This window comes from Crinia signifera, chromosome 9 (assembly GCF_055691185.1).
Source record: "Crinia signifera chromosome 9, ASM5569118v1, whole genome shotgun sequence".
NCBI lineage: Eukaryota > Metazoa > Chordata > Amphibia > Anura > Myobatrachidae > Crinia > Crinia signifera.
Window position 1 is genome coordinate 135,799,338 of NC_139225.1, and position 7,222 is coordinate 135,806,559.

The 7,222-nt window shown below is 44.0% G+C and overlaps 1 protein-coding gene across 4 annotated transcripts in view; it reads left to right on the forward strand.

Annotated features, from left to right (window-relative positions):
• The window catches only part of LOC146036124 (leucine-rich repeat and fibronectin type III domain-containing protein 1-like protein), a 133,686-nt gene extending 133,195 nt beyond the window's left edge, over positions 1-491 (forward strand). For all 4 annotated transcript variants that reach the window (XM_083159953.1, XM_083159952.1, XM_083159955.1 and 1 more), the window contains exon 5: positions 102-491. The gene's annotated coding sequence lies outside the window, so the exon portion shown is untranslated. The remainder of the gene's footprint in view (positions 1-101) is intronic.
• The last annotated feature ends 6,731 nt before the right edge of the window (positions 492-7,222 follow it).

Sequence of the window (7,222 nt, forward strand, 5' to 3'; positions counted from 1 at the left end):
CTGCCAAGGGATGGGTTTTCCAGCTTCTTAGATGAGCGTATCATAAATTATTTATTAATACGATGATTTATTTAGTGTTTGTTTGTGTTTGCTATTATAAGGACGAAGAGTTTGGCTGGATGCGGGATGCCGGAAGCCATCGAAACTACCGGAGGGTTAAAAAAAAAGCTGATTCATCGGGAGAAGTTTTTAACGCGACTGCTTCCTGAACCTCTCACCTGCCGCCAGATCGCCGTTGCAGACTTGTTTCCATGGAAATGAACTGGATAACGTTTTCTGACAACCCCTCCACCTTCTTTTCACATTCTTATAAACATGGTCACCCCCCCCCTTCCGCAGTACACAAAAAACCTCTTTACTCCAGAGCACCTTGGACAGCGAAATTCCCGAATCCATTTCTAATTTCCGCTACACCTGAAAAATGTTTTCTAGATTTTTATATATATTTTGTAACTCACCCGAATATTTTGTAATAAAATCTCTCCAGATGAGGTCGGAGCTGTGAATTTCTGCACACCCGCCACAACTAGGTCACATCAGACGTTCCGAGCAGAGCTTTGTCTGGCAGCCCACAATCACGACGCCTACCACAATAGCCGCTGCACCAAGGACATTAATAAAAGCCGGAGAGGCTGTAGCCGTGTGGTGGGAGTAGTGAATTAGTAACACAACATCTCAGAAGAGGTGAGGGAGCCTGGTACAAAAGTACCTGTTTTGTTTTCCCCACATGATACATCTCAATGGTTTACCATGCCGCGGAGAATGACAAAGGCACACGGATAAAATGATGAATCGCATTGACAGGAATGCTCAGTCCGTACTCTACTTACGGCTTTGGAATTAGCTAAAAAAAATATAACAAAAGTCAAATACCATATAATACATAGAGCAAAATGAAATATATTTTGATTGCATCAAATGCTTTTCAATGGTTCTTCTATACTGTATTTTATTAGGGGATGTTTCAAATGTTCTAAAGAGGACTGGTTGGCAGCACAGATAGCATAGTTGTCTAAATTCCCACCTTGGTCCTCTCTGTGTGGAGTTTGTATGTTCTGTTTGCATGCAGGGCAAGCTCTAGGTCTATCTGTGCAAGAGTTTTTGAAGCACCTCCTGATGAGCGGATGGGGTGTTATTTGTGCATGTTGTAGGTACGTGCAAGCCTGGGAAAGTGGGTGTGGCTTCACAGAAAGGGAGTGGCTTTATCCATATGACAGGAACAGCATGCAAACACCCCCCCTTCCCCCCACCGCCACCACCAACACTCCCCTCACCGCTGCTGCCCCTCAGGTGAAAGTGTGGACTTGGCATCTTAGTTTCACAGCTGCCATTGTCAAATAAAGAATGCCCACTACAAAAATATATGTAAAAAACACAAAGGATGACTTATGCAGGGAAGCTGAGTAGGTTATAGTGTAGGTGTTTGTCACAAATTAGGGTACTTTTTTCCTAGCACGGCGCCCACGATCTAGATTGTATGCATCTTATGTGTTTGTGCGGCATAAGATGCATGAGATGATACAATCGACGCGATCAACGAGATTTTTACATCTCAAGTATTGCATGCATCTTATGTGTTTGTGCGGCATAAGATGAATGCGATGCAATCGACGAGATTTTTACATTGGAATCAATGTAAAATGGTCCCTGAGACCCAATTTTACATTTATTCCAATGTAAAAAGACCCCCAAACCCCAATTTTAATTGCTAACCCCCCTCATGGGTGAAATGGCCCCCCATTGTTAACGCCACCCACTATTGACGCCAACCCGAAGCGTGGCGTGCGCAGTGAGCCCGCGAGGGGCGTCGGTACGCGTCCTCCGACCTTTTCATACCCCCACTATCCACGTCGGCGTGGAGTTGATTTTATATAGTGCGGCGAGCGCAGCGAGCCATCGAGCCCGAAGCGGAGCGAGCGGATGCGGAATACATGTGAAGTAGTCCGCTGCGCTCGCCACACTATATAAAATCAACTCCACGCCGATGTGGATAGTGGGGGTATGAAAAGGTCGGAGGACACGTACCGCCTCCCCTCGCGGGCTCGCTGCGCTCGCCACGCTTCGGGTTGGCGTTGATAGTGCTGGTGGCGTTAACAATGGTTATTGGGGGATCACGATTTTTTTCTTATAGCATCTTATGGATCTCATGGATCTCATGGATCTCATGCATCTTATGGATGCATAAGATCCATGAGATGCATAAGATGAGATCCATAAAATTAAAAAATCGTTTCAATTGTATTGATTTTATGCCTTAAGTAAGGCATACATTCAATGAGACGGGCGCCGTGCTAGGAAATAAGTACCCAAATTAGGTACAGTAAAAAGAGGGCACAACTAACTGTGCAGTGCAGTCAGTGACAACAGTCAATCACATCCATCCAGTCTGACACCTGTCATATTCATGATAAATACTAGTCTGAGACCACTAGGGCTGCAGTCTGCCAGTCATTCACCATCACACGAGGTAAAACAAAAATAAATAAAATATCCAAGTCAGCCATTGCTGCCAGAGAGCACAGCTAACTGTGTGCAGTGCATCAGAGGCAATAACATCCATCCAGTCCACCACATGATGGATACAGTACCTCCCAACTGGCTCGCTTTTCGCAGGACCGTTCCATTTTCTTCCTACGGTCCCGTGTCCTGCCCGGGAGCGGCAGTGTCCTGCGGCGGGGGGACAATTGGGTGTCTCCACCACTTCTGGGCCAATTGCCTACCCTCCTGAAATAGCCATGAGGGTCCCGAAAAGGTGGGCAAGTCCCCCGGAATCCCCCCAAGTCTCCCACAATCACCCCTCGTCGGGGAAGAGCCACTGAGCAAATCATATCATTGTGGCCCCGCCCCCTGCTTTCAAATGCCCAAAAGTAGGCAACCCTGCTTCTGGGCTTAAGACCCTGGCGTTCTATCTGCGCATGCAATGAGTTCCACACATGCCAGGAGAGTGCTTAGAAGGATCTGGTATGCCCATCCCTTGTTAAAATGGCAATGCCCAGCACATCCAAGCTCTGGAATATTTGCATTCCAGGACTTGGTGCATACAGTATGTGGTAAACCAGTCAAACTTCTCAAAAAGTTTGGACGAAATTTTGAGTTTTATGCATCCCGCTCCAGATCCAGAAGAGCAGCAGACAGGTTTTTGTAAATGGAAATAATGGATAGATGACCTGTAAAAAGCCAGTTTTTACCATGCGGTAATTTACCGCATGTAATAGGATATTAGTAGTATGTAATAGGATAAAATAAATTTTGATGCACGAGGTGTGGGCGGTGTTTCTGTGGCACATATATGCTGAATTTTATTGATATTAACCCTTTGAGTGCCAAAATATCTGCTAAAAAATGCCAGCATCGCTCACATTTGTTATATAAATTCAAATAAAAAATGTTGTGTATGAAAAAGATTATATTCCCTATATAAGGTAACATTACAGGTCATTATGGTGAATACAAATGTTTGCTTGGCAATTTTCACACCTATTTTGACAAATTCACTTAGCACACAATGGGTTAATAGTAGTATTGATATTTTTGTTGATTTCTGTCGGAGGAAAGGTTTTTACCTTGTTGGTCTTCTTGCCATAAACCATTTGGAGAACCGCTGAGTAGATTGAGGCATAGTGGAGAATCATTTTTATTTTTATGGTAGGACATTTCTATTTTATTATTTTGCTTTCATTTCTAGCTTTTGCCACTATCGTTTTATAGTTACAGTATTTGTATTTAATGTTTCTTTTTTAGCTATATGTATTATACTCATCGTCAAAGTTTATAAGGCACCACAGATTTTGCAGCACTTTACAAATGAATACAGATAAGGAAATACAGATGGAGCCATGTGTCGTGGCTCATTGTGTGTTGCGGCGCTCATTGTGTCGGTGATCACCGAGAATAGGACGCGCCTGCATGTGAGATGCTTGCGTGCCCCATTCGCAGCAATGAGAGCATCTCTGTGCACTTTGCATGGCGCTTGGTGCACGGTCGTGACAAGAGCCAGCTGGATGAGCATGGCTCCATCTGTACATATAGATGACTGGCAGAATTTCGACAGCGGCATCCCAAAGGTGGAAATGCCTACAGGCGTCCAGTAAGTTTACTTACCTCCTCCTGAAACCTAACACCCCCCCCCCCCCCCCACACACACACACACACACAGTCTAATCCTAACCCTCTCCACTAATTTCTAGCCTATATACAGCCCGCATTGCAGCTTAACCCTAATCTAAGTGATGTAACTATAATGGGGCCCAGGAACTTTTGGGCGTACAATGTGATGTGTAATGTGAATAAGAGACAGTATCGTGTGATGTAATGTGAATAAGGGGCACTATTGTATGATGTAATGTGAATAAGGTTGCACTATTGTGTAGCACAATTTGATGTGGGGGTACTCTTGTATCACCACATAACCACACCCCTTCCCATCAAGGACACACCCCTTACTTAAATTATGGGGAAGGGTGCACTAATGCTCTTGCTATTACAGGTCACCAAAATAAGTATTGCTATGGGTGAGAAATGGTGTGTGTTGCTGGCTGCAGCTGTGATCTGTGCTGCTGAGTAATAGGTGCTGTGATGGGAGAGGGGTGCTAAATCATAGGCAGAACTAGCGGTGGTGCTAGGGGGCACCAGAGTACAAGGCATTGTAACAAATCACAATTATTCAGAAATGATAGCAAAACCTGATTGGTTGCTATAGGCAAGAGATCCACCCTTTAAAAGCCTTTGGAAACCTACCCCATAGATATATAACTATAATGTGCAGGTAGCATAAATATGCACACCGACCAACATGACCCATTCCATCAGGTATAAAATATTCTGTTTCTGGACTCTCTTGGCATAACTGGTGGAATGGGTCATGTTGAAATGTAGGCATTATGTAAAGAAGACAACAGGACAGTGCTTTGCTCATACATCTTGCAGTCTATAGGGGATTTGGGTGAGCCCTATAGTAAAGAATGGCATAGGATATGGATTTAGAAGAAGGGGTGGGAAGCTACAATGAAAAAAATAGTTTTAATTAAAGGCTGGCGGGATGGATGAAGGTAAGGTTAATGGTGTTGCTTGTGGTAATAAACACTCACTTATACGTGTACCCAATAAATAGGAGGCCAGACAGGATCAGAGTTTCTGGTGGGAGACGGGAGCAGGTGCACTGGCGGCAGAGATAATGTAATACTGTACCCCGTAAAGGAGGGAATACAAATGCTGTGGGAGTAAGCTTCAGTCACCTCTGGTGAATTCATCTTCTTTGTCCACAACCTAACAGAGAGGCGAGAATTCCTCCCACAGGCACCAACAGGTGGCAGACAAAAGGTATGCAAAAGACTTTTGTATTTAATAATAATTGCACCAAATAATGACTGGAACCGTTGTATTTGATTTAAATAAATTAATAATGAGTAGTTCCCACAAACATTCAATACAAGTTTCAATACTCACTATATGATGTGAATGATCAATTATCTTACTCTGCACAATCTAAAATATTCCTACAGACTTAATAACATTGGCTATAAATCCCCGCAGTTCTATTCATAGATTACGTAAGAGTGCAATAAATGTTCCTAAATAAATGAAGATTCCACAATATAACAGGTTCAGGTCACTGCTATAGGCAATATGATGATAAATAATCTGAACAGTGGTACTGTAGCTCAGGTCATATCTGCATACCTCCGCCGCTACGAATTGCTACATCCCAACTTTTGAAAATTTAAAACCGGCACTTGCTGCGCCAAAGGCTCGCCCGGTCTGAGATTTGGGCAGAGCTACAAGGCAGGTGGGACGGGTATGGTATCTGTCAAAGGGGCGTGGCCTATTGCAGTAACCCCCGTTTTCATAATTTTTTGGTCACCGTTTCCCAAGCAGCTGGGCAGCCATCTGGCTCCCTCCCTGTACTAAGAAGATATCTCCAGTGATCAACACCCCCACCCCCCCAGCAGTGACCTCCTGCTCCCCCCAACTGCCCTCACTGCCTGCAAGACACCGGCGAACCGCAGGAGAGACAGCGTAACAGTCTACAATTAGCAAGACTATCTAATGGTAACCGGGACAGTTGGGTGGTACAGTATGTATCCGATTTGTTGTGTGTAAGGGTTTTGGCCTAATTCAGGCTCCCACACAGATCTGTCAAAATTTGCAACTTAGCGATTTCCAATGATTTGCGCATGCCCGCATGGAATCTGCATAAAACATGTGCTGGTGCCCCCAAGCCACCGCTTGGGTTGCGGTGGTATTGCTATGCCACTGGGTACAGCATAGTTTAGACTCTGGAGCTGGACTTATAAAGCAATTATTTAAATTTGCTACATAAGCCAGAACATACAGTTATTATGTAGATTTTAGAATCTGTTCCACACAAAGGTGAATTAGGAAAGTAAGCAGAAAAACAGACAGTAAGCTGCTTAAACACTGAATTATAAATATAGGCAGCTTGCCCTGTTTATTAGCCAGCTTTTGTAGGATTAATGGTGCGGCCAAACTAAGACTTTGCATTGCTTGCTTCCCATTTAGTTACATTCCTACTGAGATGAAAGGGGGTCATGTGCTAAAGAGACGTTTACCGAAGCCTCTGATTTTTAAGTGTTGACTCTCAGGTTTTAAAACCGTCAGATTTACTAAAAGCTGCTGAAAAAATGCTGAATTACTGTTATTTCATTATAGTCATATTAGACTTTTTTATGTTAAAAAAGCAAGATGTTAATAGTTACCAGGCTGCGTTTTACAGCGTGCCCCATTCTGACAGAGCTCTCCGCCGCCCTCTATCGCTCACCGCTGGTGCCTGTTTCCCTGAATCGTAGATGCGCAGGGATTCCGCCGCCACCGAGTGCAGGGGAGGCATATGCGTGTGAGATATGTGCGATATATATAGATTGCAGGAAGGAGCTGTCACACTCCTAGCGGCCGACAGCTCCCAACACAGCACTCCAGGGACTTTGTATGGTGAAGCAAAAAAGTTTTATTGCACTACTTTCGCAGTCTGACCCGACGAGACTGCGGGTGTCGAAATGTAGTGCAATAAAACTTTTTTGCTTCACCATACAAGTCCTTCTCTACAGCAGAATTCCCTATAATAACTCCATTTAGCCTACAAGTAGCTTGTTAATTTTTGTTCCCATAATGAATTACTTTACATTTGTCAACGTTAAACTGCATTTTCCACCTTTCCGCCCACCTTTCCAGTTTATTTAAGTCAGTTTGTAGTGTTTCCACATCC